Source organism: Tachypleus tridentatus, chromosome 1, assembly GCF_004210375.1.
Source record: "Tachypleus tridentatus isolate NWPU-2018 chromosome 1, ASM421037v1, whole genome shotgun sequence".
Classification (NCBI taxonomy): domain Eukaryota; kingdom Metazoa; phylum Arthropoda; class Merostomata; order Xiphosura; family Limulidae; genus Tachypleus; species Tachypleus tridentatus.
Window position 1 is genome coordinate 66,505,306 of NC_134825.1, and position 20,502 is coordinate 66,525,807.

Consider the following 20,502-nt stretch of genomic DNA (forward strand, 5'->3'; position numbering starts at 1 on the left):
GGTTAAGGTGCTTGACTCGTAATCCGAGGGTCATGGGTTCGAATCCCCATCACACAAAACATGCTCGCCCTTTCAGCCGTGGGGCGTTATAATGTGACGGTCAACCTCACTGTTCTTTGGTAAAAGAGTAGCCGAAGAGTTGGCGGTGAGTAGTAATGACTAGCTGCTTTTCCTTTAGTCTTACACTGCTAAATTAGGGATGGCTAACCCTCATGTAGCTTTGCATGAAATTCAAACAAATAACAAAACCTTATGTGATTATCAGGTTGAGAATGATATTTCAAAGAGTGGTTATTATTGATCACGTATTGTAGAGACATTAATGATGGCAGGTGTAAGATTATAGTAGCCTTGTAAATATTTAACCTATGGTAGTTAACGTTGAATTAGTTCAATGTAGGTTTAAGTTATTCTATTAGAAGAGCTTCTTTAATTTTTCTTTGGTTTCTTTACTTAATATGTTATTGTTTTTCTATGGCTATACTATGGTTAATTTAGATACAATGTTAAAAAGCAAAAGAGGAATGTTTTTTTTTGTTTGTTTTTTTTTTGTTCGTTGAACCTGGTTTCCATTTCTTGGTTTGTCTCTTCTGTATAAAAATCATGACAATTTTCGGATTATATTTTGTATACGATATTGGTACTATGATTGTCAGAATAGCTTTAACAGGGTATAGATTTTAATTTTGTACCTGGATTTCGAATAAATGTAGTGTTTACCGAAATGTTATGTTTGGTTATGGGTTTGTTTGTTTTTTAAATGTTGTTATTTTTGTCACTGATATCTAGAACATACGGTATGCAGCAGTATAGTGTTTTATTGTTGTTATTTTCATTGTATTTTGGGTTATGTTGTTGGTTGTGCTTCCTGTCTTGCGACAGTTTTTGTGGGATATTTATTGACGTTGATAAAGTCCTATTATAGTTGATTGACTCTTTCGTTAAAGTTGCCTGGCGAGAAACGTTTAGTGGCTGTTTGTTAGGTTTCCTGGTATGTTGAGTTTCTGTTTTGTTTCACGTACCAAGTTCCAGGGAGTATACAATCCAGTATGAGCGATGTTTTTGCGTATTTTCGTTTTAAACTGTGTATTTGTGATACTGAGACTTAGAAATTATAGTTGTTTATTTTCATTTTTCGTATTCATTGATGAACTTAATATTTGGGTGTATGGAGTTAATATGCTTGAAAAACTATGTGCATGTTCTATAGATATGAATGTGACAAATGTGTCGTCTATATATCTGTACCAGTATAGTGATGGGCTGAACTGATGGCTTGATATTTAATCTGTATTATACAAAAATGTTGGCTAGAATAGGTGACAGTAGACTGCCCACACATAAATTATTTAATTTTATGTAGTTTTGGTCGTTGAACACAAAGTTAGTTTTAGAGAATTCTATAACAGAACATTGGAGCTTTACATTAAAGACCTCAACCCATGCATACACACCCCTAACAACCAACTAACAGCTGTTTTAGAACTTACCACTTCTATATAGGCGAAACAAGCACAAAAAGGGAAATGAAATTCAACAAACACACAAAAATTCACCCTTCCATGTTTTTGAGCATTGTATGTAAAATAAACACAGTATAACCATAGAAAATAATAACAGAAAAGTAAACAAACGAAAAATTATAAGAGCTCTTCTAATACAAGAATGTAAACCCACGTTAAACCAACACAGAGGAACAGTTTTATATTTGTACTGATGTTAAGTACCATATAATAAGTTAAATATTTACAATGCTCCTATAATCTTACACCTGTCATTACTAATGTCTTCACAATAAAGTTCACTCTTAACCTGATGACGACCTGATATGACCGACACGTTGTTATTTGTTTTGTGTTTTTCAAATAAAAGTTTTCTATACTTATGTCAGCTGTCTCTACTGTATATATATATATATAGAGAGAGTTATTCACTTGAAGTGGGTTCCTCGTCATCGTGAACTACAAAGTTAGTTTTTAATTTTCCAACTCAAATAAATCCTTCTGAATAATGAAAGCTGTATATAATCCTCACATTGTTTCCGTTCACAGAATAGTGTGTTAATAAGGCGGGATCACATTTACAACAATCTTACCCGCAAGAAATTGCACAGATACAGTAGTTTTAACATGGATATTTATGTGCAAACGAAGTTCTGCAGCCTCAACAATCTAATCTGTTCCTGATCCTTAAACATTTGGACACATACAACAGTCCGAAATGGACATTACGTCCACACGGGAGATTCACAGCCTGAACAGTCTGTACCCTAACTCGATATTACAAAAATGTCATCAGATAGAAGAATTTGAAGTTGACATTCACGAATTGTGTGAAATTATGATGATACACACACCTGAACCTATATTAAGGGCAAATACTGCAAATACAAAAAAAATATGTATATAGATTTTAAGACCACATAAAACCATCTTTCTACAAAAAAATTACAAACATTTCACTGACCATACAAGTATGTATAGACACTGTCTTTCAATACCATTTTCAACAAAAAAAACAAAGTAAAAAATACTAGAGCTGAGTCAATGAAGTTAACAAGTGTGTAATAGAGTAGATTTCAATTATTGTGCTTTATTTGGCTACCTTTTCCATGAAGATAGTAATTCCTTTCGAGGTGTGGCTAATAGCTTGCGATCCCTGTTTGTCATTTTATTAACGATATAGGAGATGTGTCCGGCTTCATGTCAGGGGCTTTTTGGATTAATGCTTCTTTCTTTTAACCATAGCTTACACTTTGTGGATCATGGTATTACACTGGAATCACCTCAGGTATTGTTTCGGAACCTGCTACCGTGCTAACCATTCCTTTGTTCAAGTTTTTTTTTTTCCATTTCTGTGGAGATCATTGAAGGCTCCATCGAAATATTAAGTTGTTTGGCTTATCACCCTTTATCAATCTCATTATATGAATACCTCTCTCGGAGAAATTATGACACCATAATCTAGATATAACTCATTTCATGGCAACATTGCACTATTAAATGATCGGTAATTTGCTGAGAACTAAATATATATATATATATATGTGTGTGTGTGTGTGTGTGTGTGTGCTAAGTATGTTCATCGTAGAACCACGCTTACTTTCTTGTATGAACCCAATAGCGTCAGCCTTACGAAGTGAATGAAGTTCAGAATTACACGAAGTATTGCAGATACAACAATCCGTACCCGGCCTTCAACATTTTATATAATACTGGAGATAAAACAATATGAGTGTAACACTTAAGATCACGTGAAACTTTGCAGGAAAATAGTTTTTTCCCGGTCACCGTATTTCATAAAATACAGCAAAGACGTCAATCTGTATCTCATAAAATACAATAGTTATATCACCACGTATTTATCTTTCAAACTGATCGCAACTCCCCAATTTCTAGCAACATATAAATTGACCCTCAGGCTTTAAAAACTGCATTAAAGATTTTGGGTTAATTTGTTGAGATGAGCTCATATATAATGCAGAGCACGACTGCTATTATAAATAAAACCTTGATTGGGGATAAAAAAAATAGCCCATTTCCAGTCTTCTTTCATGTAAACCTTACGAAGTAGTACGAACATTTAAAAAAACTGACCCAGTACAATGACTTTAAAATAACCCTTTTTAATTGACCACCTCCAGCGTGTTCTTTTTTATGTTTAAAACTACAAATATATGAATTTCTATAAATAACAGAATGCAGTTCGGCTCAGACCCATCAAAAGGAATCTTTCTTATCAAATTCCACCAAAACGAGCAACGTACTCAATTTCTGTGTGACGCAATATAGATACCTCTAGTTTTATTTGTGTGTGTTTCAGTTTAAAATTGTGTAACATAGTTAACAAACCAAAATAACTTCGTAAACTACTTTAAAAACTTGAAAAATAATTTAAAACAGATAACTATTATCTTGTTTGTCGTGCACTTACATCACAATGTCTTTAGAATGTCTGTGTCAAGAATAACTTACGACGTTACTTAACCTACATCGGTCTTTTAGTTACGAATTGGTATGCTTTATTGATTGTGTCTTTTTATTCTTCTATTTTGGCGAAAAGTTTTATTATTTATACTTTTAGGGGATTCCATTTTTCAAGAGTTCCTCCATTTTATGTTTTTGATTTAAAATATTTCACATGACTAAAAAGAAAAACACTTCTCGTCAAAATGTCTTTCTCTTTCCTCACGCAGCAAGGCCAGAAGATTAGGACGCTCGACCCGCAATCTGAGGGTCGTGGGTTCAAATACCCGTCCCACAAAACATGCTCGCCCTTTCAGCCGTGAGACGTTAAAACGCCATGGCTAGTCCGAGTATTCGTTAGTAAAAGAGTAGTGTAGGACTTCCCTCTAGTTCTACACTATTAAATTAGTTCTTCTGGAAAATGTTTACAACTACAGTGATACAGTCGGTATATTTTGACGTTGGGCCGACTAATATATTCTGAATCAAGAAAACACAAGCGATATAATTGTAAAAATAACCAGTCAAATTACCGACTTACATGGCCTTCTGCTTTTTATTACCATAATTAATGTTACTAATTCTTTTCTCTCTTTATCTCCAGGCCCGGCATGGTCAGGTGGCTAAGGCACCCAACTTGTAATTGGAGGGTCACGGGTTCGAATCCCCGTCACATCAAAACATGTTTGCTCTTTCAACCGTGTGAGCTTTATGATGTGACGCTCAATCCTACTATTCGTTGGTAAAAGAGTAGCCCAAGAGTTGACGGTGGGTGGTGATGATTAGCTGTTATCCCTTTGGTCTTACACTGCTAAATTAGGGACGACTAGCGCAGATAGTCCTCGTGTAGCTTTGCACGAAATTCAAACCAAATAAAAACTCTTTATCTCCAGGTGTCAAATTCATTTATCTCTTTACTGTGAGTCATTGTTTAGAACTAAATTCAACTTGGGAGAAATCATAAAGTATCAATATTCATTAGGGCTATTTCTCTGTCTTGTACCAGGAATGTTTCAATATCAATAACTTACTACTTCCTAAAACCACAACACAATATTCCAGTTGGTTTATCCAGCCTCCTAGTCCAATTTGTCCGTTTAATATCAGTTATGTGACAAGCAGGTGTACTAATGCGGTACACTGTGAGAGGTTTATTAAAGTTAACAAATATATCAATTTATCAATCATTTATATAAACAGTGTTTCTACTTTTGTCTTAAATATTGCAGTAGTAATTGAAACTACTTAGACTGTATGTATACAATATGTAATGAAAGAGGAAAACTGGAAAAATCTCATCGGAAACTAATGGCTATTCACACTAACTGATAAATATTTAGCTAGCACGGTAGCGATGAAATCTATGCATATTAAAATAGAAATAACTCCTACCTGACACACCCTGAATCATTCGTAGTTGATTAAACCATATTTGACAAGACTGAATGCTAAAGATTAGGACGAATTAGAGGACAAACAAACTCAGATCGTAGTGGATTACTCTAACGTTGACTGGTGCCATATTTCCTAACATTAAAGTACAACGTCTGATCTCGACGTTATGAACTTATGTCTGTAATAGTCCTAGAAGACTATCTTTGTTTTCTAAACCGACACAGTGAGTTTATGAGGCATGAAGTAGTAAGAGAAAGATAAAATGTTAAACCTGAATAAATATTTGACCTTTTATATAGAATCTTAGATGAATCACAAGATCCATGACGTATCGGGGATGCCCTATTTAAACACATTAAGTTTTCTCTACCGTGTTGCAAGTTCAAACTCATGCATGAGAATAACATTTGGACTTAGACACACATACAAGGTACTGTGGTCCCCTTATCCTTGAATTTGGAGTAAGTCAAGTCATTAGAGGCAAAACAGTCATTAAAACATGCTCTGTTAAAAAATCAAATTTCCTTGAATTATAAAGAGTGGCTTATTCAACAACAAAAAAAAAGTTACAGCTTTTGTGGGCTAATTCAAGAAAATTCGTAATCTAGCTTTGCTGGTCGCTGATTTCTTTTTTAATTTTGCGCAAAGTTACACAAGGGCTATCTGCGCTAGCCGTCTCTAATTTAGTAGTGTAAGACTAGAGGGAAGGCAGCTAGTCATCACCACCCACCGCCAACTCTTGGGTTACTCTTTTACCGAAGAACAGTAGGACTGACCGTCACATTACAACGCTTCCACGGCTGAAAAGGCGAGCATGTTTGGTGCGATCGGGATTTGAACCCGCGACCCTCAAATTAGGAGGCGAACGTCTTAACCCACCTGGTTATGCCGGACCTCGGTGATTTATTTGTGTGTGTTTTCGTATAGCAAAGCCGCATTAGACTATCTGCCGAGTCCACCGAGGGAAATTGAACTCCTAATTTTAGTGTTGTAAATCCGTACAACGCATCCGCTATACAGCGGAGGACTAATTTCTTTGATTACAAAATGTACAAAACAGTGACCCCAAAAGTAACAAAGAGAATAAAATATTCTAGTTTGTTTTTTTTAGACAGTCGCAACCATACATTTTAAAGTTGAACTATTTTAAGCCTGAGCTTATCTTTAAACTAGAGATAGAAGCTAAGTGTTACACCATCTCAAATTCAGCCTTATTTTTTATTTTGTTTTGTTTTGTTCTAAATCGTTGCGAGTTTTTAAATAAGGGTTGTGGCCTCAGTGTATCATGCTTTCACGAAACCAAACTGTAGCAAATGGTAAGAAATGTGACTAGTAAAGAAATGTATACTCTATACTGTATCACTACGGAGTTACCTTAAAACGCTTTTTGTTTCAACAAGTATGCATTATCTACTATCTGGAATATATTTCATTCGTTGGTCTTCCAGTTGCTGTTTTTTTTTTGTTTTTTTTTATCCACGCGCGACTTCAGTGTTTCGTTAATTGTTAATATTAAATTAAAATATTCTAATAACATATCTGTAAATATATCGGAAGTATTTGTAGTCACCAGACAATTTTTTAACCATTCAAGTGTTCAGTCATCACAGTACATTCTGGAGAACAACGCTCATCCGTAACGCGTGTTTTTTCATTCCAAACCCACTTCAGGGTTATCTGGTGTGTTCATTGAGGGAAATCGAATCCCTGATTTTAGAGTTATAAATCCGTAGTCTTACCGCTGTCCCACCGGTAGACCTCTACTGTAACAGTGAACAAAAACAATTCTGCTTGATATATGTATATACGCTGGGCTTAAGATTAGGTTTTTATAAAATAAAAGCGTCTCACGAAATACGGATATATTAGTTTTAAGATCTGCGTGAATCCAAACGTTGAATGATTTTATATTCTCAAGACGGCTGGTAATGGTATCAGCACTTTAATTAAAATAATATACAGAACAACGTTTTGACCTTCTTAGGTCACCTTCAGGTTAACAAAAAAAACAACATCTGAAGATGATCTAAGAAGGTCGAAACGTTGTTCTGTACTTTATTATAATAAAAGCTTTAATACGCTTACCAGGCGACATGAGAATACATTTTACTTCAAGTGGGTTTCTCGCCATCACGAGTTGAATTATTTTGTTTTAATGATGCCCCCCCCCAAAAAAAAAAACAGCAAATTTAACAGTAAAAATTGTTCCTGTCAATTCCTTTTACGTTTCTAGAATAAACCGTACAAAGCTACTGAGAGTGTAGATTGTGGTAAAATAAAACTTTTGTGCAATATAAAAAACGTGGTAATTAATCTTCTGTCAGTCACATTGCCTCTGAAAACACATCATGCTTTCAATCTCGACAACGTTCTTCTATGTTCGTTGATACTTATGTTAATAATACACATACGAAACACTTCCTATCTTACTGATTCAATAAGTAACGTACGAAGATTGAGAAAAAAAAAACTTTCGAAAAAATGTCATATCAAAATTAAAATCCTAGTTTTATCTTGCCTCGTTTTCTTAAAAATCTAATGTTATCGTTAAGCGCAGAGCTACACCAGTTTTTAGTAGTGTAGGTCTGCAGACATGTCACTGTGTCGTTGGGAGGGGGGCTAAACATTTAACATTTATGCAGTAAGATTGCATTTTAAGACTCCCAAGTGTAGTCGTGTTGAACAATAACAACTTATGAAATATAAGTAAAACTGAAATTACAGACGTTAATACAAAATGAAACGAGTGAAAAAAACTTGCAGCTAAAACTGTATTTAATTATCAGAGTGATAAATTTGGCTTCAGAACAAGAACCACAAGGATATAAACACGTCTACACACCCTCCCTTAACACATAGACACATACATTATGTTAATAGTGTTGCAAAGCTGGCAAAAATAAAGCGTTTCATTATGACAACGTGACAAAGGTTGCCTCAATGGTAAAATTCAAAAGTTTAGGCCTGTGTTATGTCACTAAATCACCCTCTGTACTTTCAACTGTGGACGCACTATAAAAGTATCCATCAATCATATTAGTCACTTAAGAGTACCCGTATAGGCGGTGGACACTGCTGACCACTTACGTTCCCTTGATCAACAGGTATAAACTAGAGGTAGTTATATATACACTCTAGTGACAGTTTATCTCGCATATCGCATAAATGCTTTTTAGGTTTAAAAAACTAATACTGTATGGCAGACAAAGAACATTGCTAATATTTCAGTACTCTATATTCATCCATTATACACGTTATATAGTTTAAACTAGTGTATAGATGGAAGGTCAGAGAGATAGATGTAAAAAAAGGTAACAGACAATTACAGAAAAATACGAGAAATAAACAAGCGGGAAAAACAGAAAGGTCGAAAGTTAGGGACCCAGCGTGGCCAAGTGGTTAAGGCAGTCGACTCGTAATCCGAGGGTCGCGGATTCGAATTCCCGTCACACCAAACATGCTAGCTCTTTCACCTGTGGGGCGTCATAATGTGACGGTCAATCCCACTATTCGTTGGTGAAAGAGTAGCCCAAGAGTTGGCCGTGTGTGGTGATGACTAGTTTTTTTCCCTCTAGTTTTACACTGATAAATTAGGACGGGCATATTTTGTATTATCAGTTTGAACTGCACATTATGCAAAAGATGCACGAAACGGCCAAGTTATAGGCTGTAAGAATCAAACATATAAGTTTACTAATTTAGAAATATTGACTAATGGAAGTAAAGCAGTTAGCAGCACCTACCGCTTACGTGCGGCTACCTTAATCGAATAGCAGGATTATAGGTACCTTTATAATATGCCCACAACTTAAAGTACGGAAGGTATTAAGAAGGATATCGTGGGCTCAAACCGTGAACCTTTCGATCCGCAGCCCAGTACACTAATCTCTAATTAACACCCAGACCTAAATGGACGGGAAAAGAACAGAAAAATTAAAGGTAGACAGCTAGATAAATTTAACAAATAAAGACTAGCAACAAAAAACAAACAGACAGTCATGTAGGTAGACAGTTTATGATAATAAATACTGACTGATTTACAGTCAGATAAACATGCATTACATCTCTGATAAAACAAATTTAAATCTCAAAGGTTTGACCCGAGAAAAATAATGTAAGGACGCAACCTTCAAACATTCTCTTTACTATTGTGAAGTAATTTAATACACATTTATAAAGATAATGAATAAAGTTGATAGGCCTTTCTTACAGAAATATGTTTAAAAAACACGTAAAAGTTGTAATATAATAATATGACATAGAAATCAAAGTTAATTTGAAAATAAATATTTTGTGCTAAGATACTCGCTTCTGTATCACCAATATTCCGGTCAATACAAGGGTATGGTTATATTAGACCTTGGACTCTTTTTATGGACTGACTCAGAACGTTTTGCCTAAATTAATGGTACTTAGAGCAGTACTAGGCTTGGGACCTCGGATGTTTTTATATGTATAATTTCTATGTATTTGTGTTTGAAACAATTATTTTTTTCTTTGCTATGGCTTGAGGATAATGTCGTAGCGAGGCCTATTATACTCTGTACAGTGAGTTGTGGGTCAAGTAAAATTATGTATATTACCTTGCCTAGAAACGCTATCGGTGGGCGGAAGTTAGTTGATATTCATAATTAAATTAAATTAGGAGCAGTTGAATATGTTATATAATTAGGTAAGATATATTCTTGTTTATTATATAAATATATAATATACAAACGGTTTTTCATGCGTCTTGGTATAAAGAATTAAGTAAATATTTTTAATAACACAACAAATACCCTTTTCACACATTTGAAGTGATGAAACTTATCGTATATCACACTTAGTTGTACCAGTCCTTCGTTTTTCAATTTGATTGTTAGAATGGTTCATATCTACAACTTTCATTTTTATTTGAAATTAAAAACTACGACATTCTCACGAAGTACTATGTTAGCTTTCTTGAAGACTAAAAAACAAGGTTAAAGACTTTTGCTTTTAAATTTCGCGTAAAGGCAGCTAGTCATCACCACCCACCGCCAACTCTTGGGCTACTATTTTACCAACGAATAGTAGGATTGACCGTCACATTATAACGCCCCCACGGCTGAAAGGGCGAGTATGTTTGGCGCGATAGGGATGCGAACCTGCGACCCTCAGATTACTAGTCGCACGCCTTAACCCGGGCGTTAAAGACTTTTAACGCATACTATGCACAATAATAATGACTCAACTAGGAGTCCTGGCATTAACAGTTTTTGTTTTATTTAATGATGGGTCGAAGATGACCAGTTTAGCGTCACAACGGTTCATAATTCGCATTCCATTACTGCAAAAATACACTCTGTGCTTAGGGCCAGGACTACCATAAGAAAGTAATAACCAAATCCCACTATTTGGTTAGATAAGAACAGCTGAAGTGCTGATTGTGAGTTTCAGTTAATTAGCTGTCTTTCTCCTACTATATCAGGCCAAAATCAGGAGCGGTCATGTTCAGATGTCCATAATGTAACCTAACGAGAAATAATGAAACAAAACGTTCATGATGATATATGTGTTAACTATGGCACAGATTACGCATCGTCTAGGAATGTAATGATAAATTTAGTGATACTTCCGTTTTCTTAATTTTGGCAGAAATGTTAATGTTACACTATTCACCATCTGAATTATGTCTAGATCTTGCTTGGTTATTGTAGGTATTTATCGGTAAAACACAAATACCAACATAGATATAAAACTGTCGAACGGTTCGCTGACACATAACTTATTAATGTTCCTTAAAAATTTTCAATTCTGGAATACAGTGTGTTATGAAGCGTTTTCTCATGTTTCATTTTTGTGCATGTGAAGTAAATTGAAACTAGGTTAACAGTGTTTATCTATTTGAATCGTTAGAAGGTCGTTTCAGGAATCATTCAACATTGTGACCATAAAAACGAGTAACGTAAGTTGCATGTGGAAAAGTTGGGTTCCATGTTGCAATCGTTTTTGCTAAGAGGTTGTTGTAGCTCGTGCAATACTATGACCAGCATGAATTCCGGTTTTTAGGTCAAAATTTTGATAATCTACCTGCATTTCTATTAGAGTGAAACACTAAAAGAACAATGGGTTATCGTTAGTGATCGATATGAATGTATTGTCACAAAACTAGAAAACAAAATACTGTTTCACACGCTCCTGGTTGTCCTCTCCTTCACCTGTCTGCTTGTTCTTGGTTTAAATAACAATTCGCCACAACCATTAGGATGTTATTAACAGAATGTGACCCCTCTCCCCAAAGCACTTTCTCCGACAGGAAGTAAACTATATGGACACATACAACCACTGGGAAATGAAGCAATTAATTGAATTTTGGAGCCAACATACTATTGTTAAAAGGTTTCACGATAAACATTCCAGTCACACAGAGTGTTGAACTTGTAGATTCCTGGCTACAGTTTATTGTACAATCATGGTGGTTGTAGTCGTCCCAATATATTTTTTATTGCACGACGGCTTAGCCTTCACATTATATTGTTTACTGTAGAGTCGAGACGGCTATATCTCTAACTCTGTATTGTTTATTGCAATGGTAATGCGTTTATAACCCTAAAGATACAATGTACTGTTTATTGCAATGTTAATGCGCTCATAACCCTAAAAATACAAGTGTTCATTCGAGTGCCACGACGCTTATAACTCTCAAACTATAATTTTTATTGCAGTGTCGTGAGGGAGTTTACAGCTCTCACACTATAATGTTCATTGCAGCTCCATGGAATTTACATCTCTCACACTATTTTGTTTATCATGGCGCCTGGGTGGTTATATCCCACATAATCTAATGTTTGTTGAGATGTCACGGCGATAACCCTCACACAATACTGCTTATACATGCCATGGTTCTTAGTATTGTTTATTATATGACACTTATATCCCCCACAACACATTGTTTATTGCAGTGTTATGATGATTATATATAACTCCACACTATATTACGTGTTGTAGAACCATAGCGATTACAGCCATTACACTATAAGAACTGGTTATAAACAAAAGGCATGTTTTCGGTCGATCAAGTCTTTTTGGATATTTTAGAGAAATCTGCTGAAGGAAACATGCCAGCAGGCAAACATTTAAATTTTACTTATCCACCTAATCAGTTTTAATTCAACTCATGATTTAGAATCTAACTGAGCTTTATAAACCATTAAATCTAGCCTATCCACCTCCTTATTTCCAAATCAACACACGAGTTAGATAGAATCTCACTGAATTTTCTAAGTAACTAAATCCAACCAATCCATCTCTTCAATTCATAATTTGGAATTTATCGAAACTTTGTACGTATTTATATCCACCTTCTCCACCCACAATCAAATGGACTGATGAGACAGAAAGCGCTTAAACTTTCTAAGCAATTACACCCACCTCATCAATCTCCCTTTTTTCAAATCTGGGAATAGATTTGTATTATTAATACTTCTAAGAGTGGAAATAAATTGCTGATTTGATATTTGTGGATGAATGGTAAATTGTTGTTTTTTTATCTATTTAAAGAAAACTTTCATAAATTTAGATGTAGGTGCAGTACAACGATTGTTTGTTTGTTTGTTTTTTAATTTCGCGCAAAACTACACGAGGGCTATCTGCGCTAGACGTCCCTAATTTAGCAGTTTAAGAATAGAGGGAAGGCAACTAGTCATCACAACCCACCGCCAACTCTTGGGCTACGCTTTTACCAACAAATAATGGGATTGATCGTCACATTATAACGCCCCCACAGCTGAATGGGCGAGTATGTTTGGTGTGACGTGTATTCAAACTCGCAACCCTCGGATTACGAGTCGAGTGCCCTAACACCTGGCCATGCCGGGCCGCAGTACAACGAAGGGATTACTAACAAGGATACATATTAACATATAGCCCAATCCTTGTGCAACATTAGATTAACAACTAATTATGTTGTTGGTTTTTATGCCACCCGCATTTACACATGGTTTAATTCTTATGAGATATAAAAATATACCCCTATTACCCCATCTCGAGTTTAATGTGTTTCTTTCTTGTTCTCTTTAGCCTTAAAAAATGTCCAATAACAACACTTCACACCTGACTAACTTCGTTACCCGAAGCTTAATTGTCCTCAACCACCGCCAATTCAAACCGATAAATTAACATTCTGTTGACAATACAGACAAAATAAATTACTGTTTTGCTACTGAGTTGCGATAGAAAAAGTCCAACTAACTGACGTTATTACTCAACCATTAAAAGTTATCGTCAGTGTTGTTTTTGCCAGACATCCGATAAAACACGCATGGTGTTGATCATTTCACAAAATAACACACCTGCATTTGTTTGCGTGTACTTGTAAATTTAAGCATGCCATCCGTTATACGAGCGCAAATTGTTCCCGGAAATGCGTCTACTGTTGCTAGCGTGCAGTCGAGTCAGTTCTCTCAAATCACTCACACGCATTCATAAAATCTTACCCGTGATATTGTATTACGCCGTTACGAATACTGTAATAATATTATTTATCAGCATTATCTACTTTTTCTTCATAACCTCCTGAAAAACAAATGACGCTAAAGACAGACAGACAGACAGTATTATTTAACACAACGTTGTTAGCGAGTGCTCCTTTTAGTTTAATGCTCCTATGAGATTTTAAAGCATACTGTGATGTATGTAGAATTTCGCTGTCAGTTGTGAGTAAAAATAACCCATATTTTGCTAATCTAGAAACATAGCAACGTTAGTAACAACGTTTCTGTAAAACGAATTTCACATTGACTAGTTTATATCAGCTGTAGATTGCGACTGTTTCTTAAACTTTGCATCGTATATTGATTCTTTGATAATCACGTTTGTAAATAAAGAACTCTTTTAGTGCTAGGTTTGTTTTTAGATACAGAAAAAAACGTAGTTTCAGTTTTACGTTTGTAGCCTGAAACTTGAAAGTACAAAATTCCGAACACACGTGTGATTGTGGATAATATTCCACTTTTATGGATAAACTAAAAAACAAACAAAGGTTACATAGCATGTACCACATTTGCTGCCAAAGAACGTTTGTTTTGTTTATTTCTTTTTAATTTCGTGCAGAGCTACACGAAGGCTATCTGCGCTAGCCGTCCCTAATTTAGTAGTGCAAGACTAAAGGGAAGGCAGCTAGTCGTCACCCCCCACCGCCAATGAATATTTTTTTTAAGCTATTGATGTTTTTGGATATGTAATTAATTTACAGTTTAGTTTAGTGGCTGTTAATGAGATCAAATGTATAAGGCTTAAACCTTTTGGAGAGACGGGAGCAATCCTTCTTACAACAAAAACATCATAAAGGAGTTTTATATTTTGGATTGAAATTCATATACAAATTAGTACAGTAGACAAACGTATGTAGATAAAAGTTGTATTGCAGTAAGTATCCAATTCAAATGTTTCGTACAAAGCAAAATTAGCTAGTTGATGTTGATATAGTATTTCATGAAAAGTAAAGTTCTGTAGCTCTTCTAGATTTAAAAAGCTAATAATAAAATATTAATAGTTTTGAATTGAAATTCAGTTATAAATTAATAACATACCTACATTTAAGTTAAGCTACTTACACTGCCTATTTATAATCGACACCCAATGAGTAAAGTACTTAGGCTTGGCATGAAATGGTGACTAGAGTACTCGACCTGTAACCTACGGGTTCAAATTCCCTTTACCAAATTCACTCTCCCTTTAGGATTGCTGTTAGAGCCACCCATCTTATTGTAAAAAGTCTTAGACAATATAAGTTAACTAAGTGGCCGATCCCAAAACTAGATAGGATTAAAGTCGAATGAAGATAAAGAAGAATCAACAAGTAAAGCACTTATATAGAAAAAGATAAATTTAACGATGGGATTCATCTTATAAAGTTATTACAATCCAAAATAAGAATGCAAATAATGTAAACAATACTATGCACGATTGACACATCATGATAACTCAAGTACCAACAAATTACCGGGTCTTATTATCACATCACACCAGAAACTTTAGGTTTTTTAATTGTTGTACCATCCAAAGTACCTAAATTCGATCATAAATAGAAACAAAAACTTTCCTAAGGAATGTTTACTATTCTGTCAAATGTAAAAATGTATAAAACCAAGCCACACATAATTTATTCTGGGAAATATCCTACCATTGATTTGTATATTTAAAACATGGCCAGGTGGTTAGGGTGCTCGATTCCCAATCTTCGGTCACGGTTTTGATTTCTCATCCCACCAAACTTGCTCTCTTTTTCAGATGAGGGGACGTTATAATGTTACGGTTAATCCTATTATTCGTTGCTAAAAGAGTAGCCCAAGATTTGGTGGTGTGTAGTGATTACTAGATTCCTTTACCCTAGTCTTTCACTGGTAAATTAGGAACAGCTAGTGCAGATAGTCCTCGTGTAGCTTTGCGCGAAATTCAAAACAAATAAATAAGCATTTATTAAGAACGATAATCAAGTATATTGACTTGAGGATTAACCAATAAAAGCTGTATATTTTCAAAATGACAGCATATGAATATTAACTTAAAAAATAACAACCAGAAAGGTTTATATTCACGAGTGAATGCAATTACACCCCTCTCCCCAATATACCTCATTCGATGAGATTCTCAGTGTGCAGAAAATTTCAAAAACATGATGGTATTCAAAGCAAGTAAAGTATGGGCAGGTCCAATATTTCCAAAAGAAGGGATTGTCCAAAGGATTGGATATTTAAAAGTTACACAAGGGTGGAGAATATGAGGCGGGGCTTGTCACTTTTTGAGAAATTGAAATTTATGTACGACCAGCTCTTGATACTTCCCATTGGCTTTTGCAAATCCCTGTACTTGTAAGTTAGCGATTAGAAATAAAAATGATTAATACTTTTCCTACGACTAAGCATATCATTGCGTTTATTTTCGTAGCTAAATATTAGAATCAGAACCTTGAACTGACCTTCGCAATTAAGTTATATCAAGCACCGTTCACTGATGAATTACAGAGAGGGATGAATGTTTGATACTCATACGTATGAAAAGGGCTCCCTTAACGAACTTCAGTGGGTTTTAACTGGTAATAATATTTTGAAAGAAAAAATTCTTTATGCCTGTCGTAAACCTTTTTATATCTTGCATACAATCGAAGCCCCATTTTTCTGTGCCTCTGTCTGTTTGTCCGTTATCTAACTACTCCTAGGTCGCTGGGCCAATCCCTACCAAACTTTTTGGAATGATAGTTTGGAATGAGAGGTATATTAATGGATGTTCACAACCCATACACTTCATTATTGCTATTATTGCGCACTTATTATATCTGACGTAAGTTAATGTTAATTACATTCATCGATGGTGCCACGTACTTACAGAAAAACAAACTATTAAATTTTTTATAACAAACATACACACAGTGTGAAAAAGGTAACATGAACATCTTATTTATCTCAGAGGACTTCAAACGAAAGACAAAAGGCGAAAACGTTTGAAACGACGTTTTCTACAATTAAGTTTTTATTTACGAAACTGTCTAATATTTAGGTGTCATTAGTTTATCTAGGAACTAGTTTCTAGTTAACTTACAGTTCGTATATTCCTTCGATTAGAATATTAGCATAATTTTGTATTTTTATTCAATGAATTTCAAAATAGATTTCTCATTGCAAAAATATTTAAATACAAAGAAACTACTTTTGGTATTATATGAAAGTTAGTTTATAAACTGATTAAGGTGAGTATTAATATTGTAATTTCCCAGATTTGTCATTTTCTTGGAATTTGAGGAAAAACCGATAAAGACACATGTTACAGCAATATAGGACTTTTCTGGCTTTGCTTCGTTTGTTGGATGTTCTTGCGAAATACTTACGTTTATGATAACATTTTTTGCTTTTCATTAAACCATGTTACAATTGTTTCACATTAAAAAATCGGTAATTTACTTCAAGTATAATAACAATGCCTTGTTATGAAAGCCTGTTTTAGCGAAAAACAGATTACTAAGAAAAATATAAATCAAACTGTGCTGCCATCTAGTAATAATATAAAACATATTTCAAGGCTAGCGCTGGAGATTTTCGCGCAAAACTACGCAAGGGTTACTTATGCAATAAATTTCATAAAGTTAGACAAATACGCTAAAGGAAAAGGAGCTAGTCAAAAGTACACACTGTCAACTCCTGGACTACTCTTGTCTTAGTCAGTAATTATATTTGACGGTTATATATTTAAAAACGGTTGGTATGGATAGAGAAAGCACTAGTGGAGGAGCGAATAACGTTTCGATCTTCTTCTAAAACACAAAAACTACAGAGATCGTATCACGCATGCCATCATTTTTACTGTAAGTAACATTATAATGTAAGTTTGTTTGGGAATTTTTGCGCAAAACCGTCCCGAAATTTTTGTTCTTAAAAACACCTACAGCTTATTCTTATACGCAGGGCGTTTTTGCAGTAACCGGACATTAATCTAATGAGCCCATTTAACATATGTTTTCTTGCAAGCATTACGTGTTAGATCAATAAATCCTGGTCTTACACGGTTACATATACAAACTCACATAGACGTACCTTTATGTAATAAAACTACGTGTATAGTAAACAATAGTGTAATAGTGTTTTGGTTTGATTTGAATTTCGCGCAGAGCTTCATGAAGACTATCTGCACGAGTCGTCCCTAATTTAGCAGTGTAAGACTAGAGGTAAGACAACTAGTCATCATTAACCACCGCCAACTCTTGGGCTACTCTTTTACCAACGAATAATGGGATTGACCGTCGAACCCGTGACCCTCGGATTACGAGTCGAGTGCCTTAACTACCTGGTCATGCCGGGCCTGGTAATAGTGTACAGATTATGAAATAGTTTACGAACGTTCAGTGTATGAAAAGGTTTTATCAGTTGAAAGAAAGAAACTAACAAACACGAAGGCCCGGCATGACCAAGCGTGTTAAGGCGTGCGACTCGTAATCCGAGGATGCGAACCTGCGACGCCTCAAACATGCTCTCCCTTTCAATGATAGGAGCGTTATAATGTGACGGTCAATCCAACTATTCGTTGGTAAAAGTTGGCGGTGGGTGGTGATAACTAGCTGCCTTCCCTCTAATCTTACACTGCTAAATTAGGGACGGCTAGCACAGATAGCCCTCGAGTAGCTTTGTGCGAAATTCAAAAAACAAACAAACAAACACGAAGAATAATATTCATACTAAGGGAAAAAATAATTTGAAACTACTTATAGCATTCTGTAAAAGCCGTCTATAAAACAAATCGAAGCAAATTTATTGCAAAGTAAAGTAAATGTAAAATTGTAATGAAGGTAAACTTATATGTTTATGCAAAACGTCTGATTGCGTGTTCACAAAATGATAAGAATGTGGTTTTGAACAAACTGCGCATGCATATTTTAGACCAAAGTATCTCTAGAAAGCCCAGAGAAATTATACTTAGTGTAATGTTCACTTTTTTGGGAAACTGCACGCGGGTTAAGTGTTGTTTATGTGAAACACTTTGCAAGTAAATAAATGAAGTTGAAATCGAATTTTTCGTCACATGATGACAGTGAAATCGTGTCCATTATGTACCGTACTTGTTGCCTTAAAAGGTTTGACTAAGAAAAAAACAACACAAATAAGGTGATTCTGAACTGAAGAATCAATACACAGTCTGAAATCCTCTGACAAAGGCGTTTTATCGATGAGATTTGCAGTCTTTGATCAAGAAGTTTACGGAAAAAGTTCCGGATAGACAGAAAAAAGTATATATGTTTGAAATGTTTTGTCTTTTACAAGTGAGAATTTTCACTCAGATATACTTTCCACTGATATCAAATAAAAAAGGAAAACATTCAGAACATATCATCAAAATTTGAAAAGATATCACCCGAAATGGACACTGTTAAAGAATAGAGATTAATTTAAATATTAACAGCCAGTCAACTAAACGAAAAGTCATATGTTTAACATGCACTAATGCACTTAGTTCTCAAAATGTTAAAATGAATCACACACCATACTGCAAACACGCTTCTAAACACGTTTGAAACAGTAAGTACTGTTCTGGCTTCCGATAAATCAAGAATTTTCTTTGAGGTCTGACTTACGTCCTCGGTAACTAAATCATTGTTTCATTACCCCACGTGAAATGTTGGTTAATTATGGCAAAATAATAATTGTATATGTAACTTAAACCGCCACGTTCGTTTCTCGAACTCTCTGTTAATAACAATAATGAGGTATTTTACTGTTCTTCGTCATTGTCAGTATTGACTGTGTGGTTTTGACTGATTTGGTAGTAATAACGGATTCGATTTATTGACATTTCTTTTCTTATTTGGAAGCATTTAATTTTCATCTTGAGTTCAATGTATGTAAAACATAAACGCCGCATGTTAAACGAGTCTAATGTCAATAAATCAGGAGCATGTGAAAGACCTGTTAAACCTATCCTACTTAACTGATACAGCTAGTGATTCTTGGGCCACCATTTAACAACGAAAAGTTGGATTGATCGTAACACTTTAACGACCTCGCACTAAAAAAGCGGGCTTGTTTGGTGATAGGATTCGAACTCGGGGTCCACAGGTTGCGAATCGATCGCCCTAACCATCATACTGTGCCAGAATGTTTTGCAGTATATTTCAAATTTTATGCTCTAATCAATATCGAATAATCATAGTTAACATGTCAATATTATTTTTCGTTCCAATTAAAGTTTTTTTTTTCTTTCAAAATACAAAGCACTAACAAAGTATTGATGAGTGATACTATTGGCAATTTAAATTGACAGAGTTTAGACACTATGATGAGACTAAAATACGGCTTTCTTCTTCTTATATATTAAAAAGAGTGTATTTACAAGTGTTCTCCGTTTTTAACGTCCTTGTAGACAATATGTAAGTAGTGGTGAACTTGCTTCGATCATCAGTTAATGAGGTTTCATATCACAGTGGTTATCAAAGAGAGCTTATACTCGCTTGGCCTAGCTTCTGTGCCGCCTCTCCGTTAGAGTATATGTCGTATCCAAATGAAAGGGAGATGCAGGAGTTTGTAAAAGCTAACTTCATATTCAATATGTATTGATTGCGATAATTGACGTTGGTAAGCTGAGATTGTAGGATAAACTACTAAGACTGAGGTCATGCTTGAAAGTGTGGTAAAGACAC

The 20,502-nt window shown here is 35.0% G+C and overlaps 1 long non-coding RNA gene across 2 annotated transcripts in view; it reads left to right on the forward strand.

The window, feature by feature from the left end:
- The window catches only part of LOC143250901 (uncharacterized), a 106,245-nt gene that overhangs the window by 76,252 nt on the left and 9,491 nt on the right, over positions 1 to 20,502 (forward strand). The gene's annotated exons all lie outside the window — the stretch shown is intronic.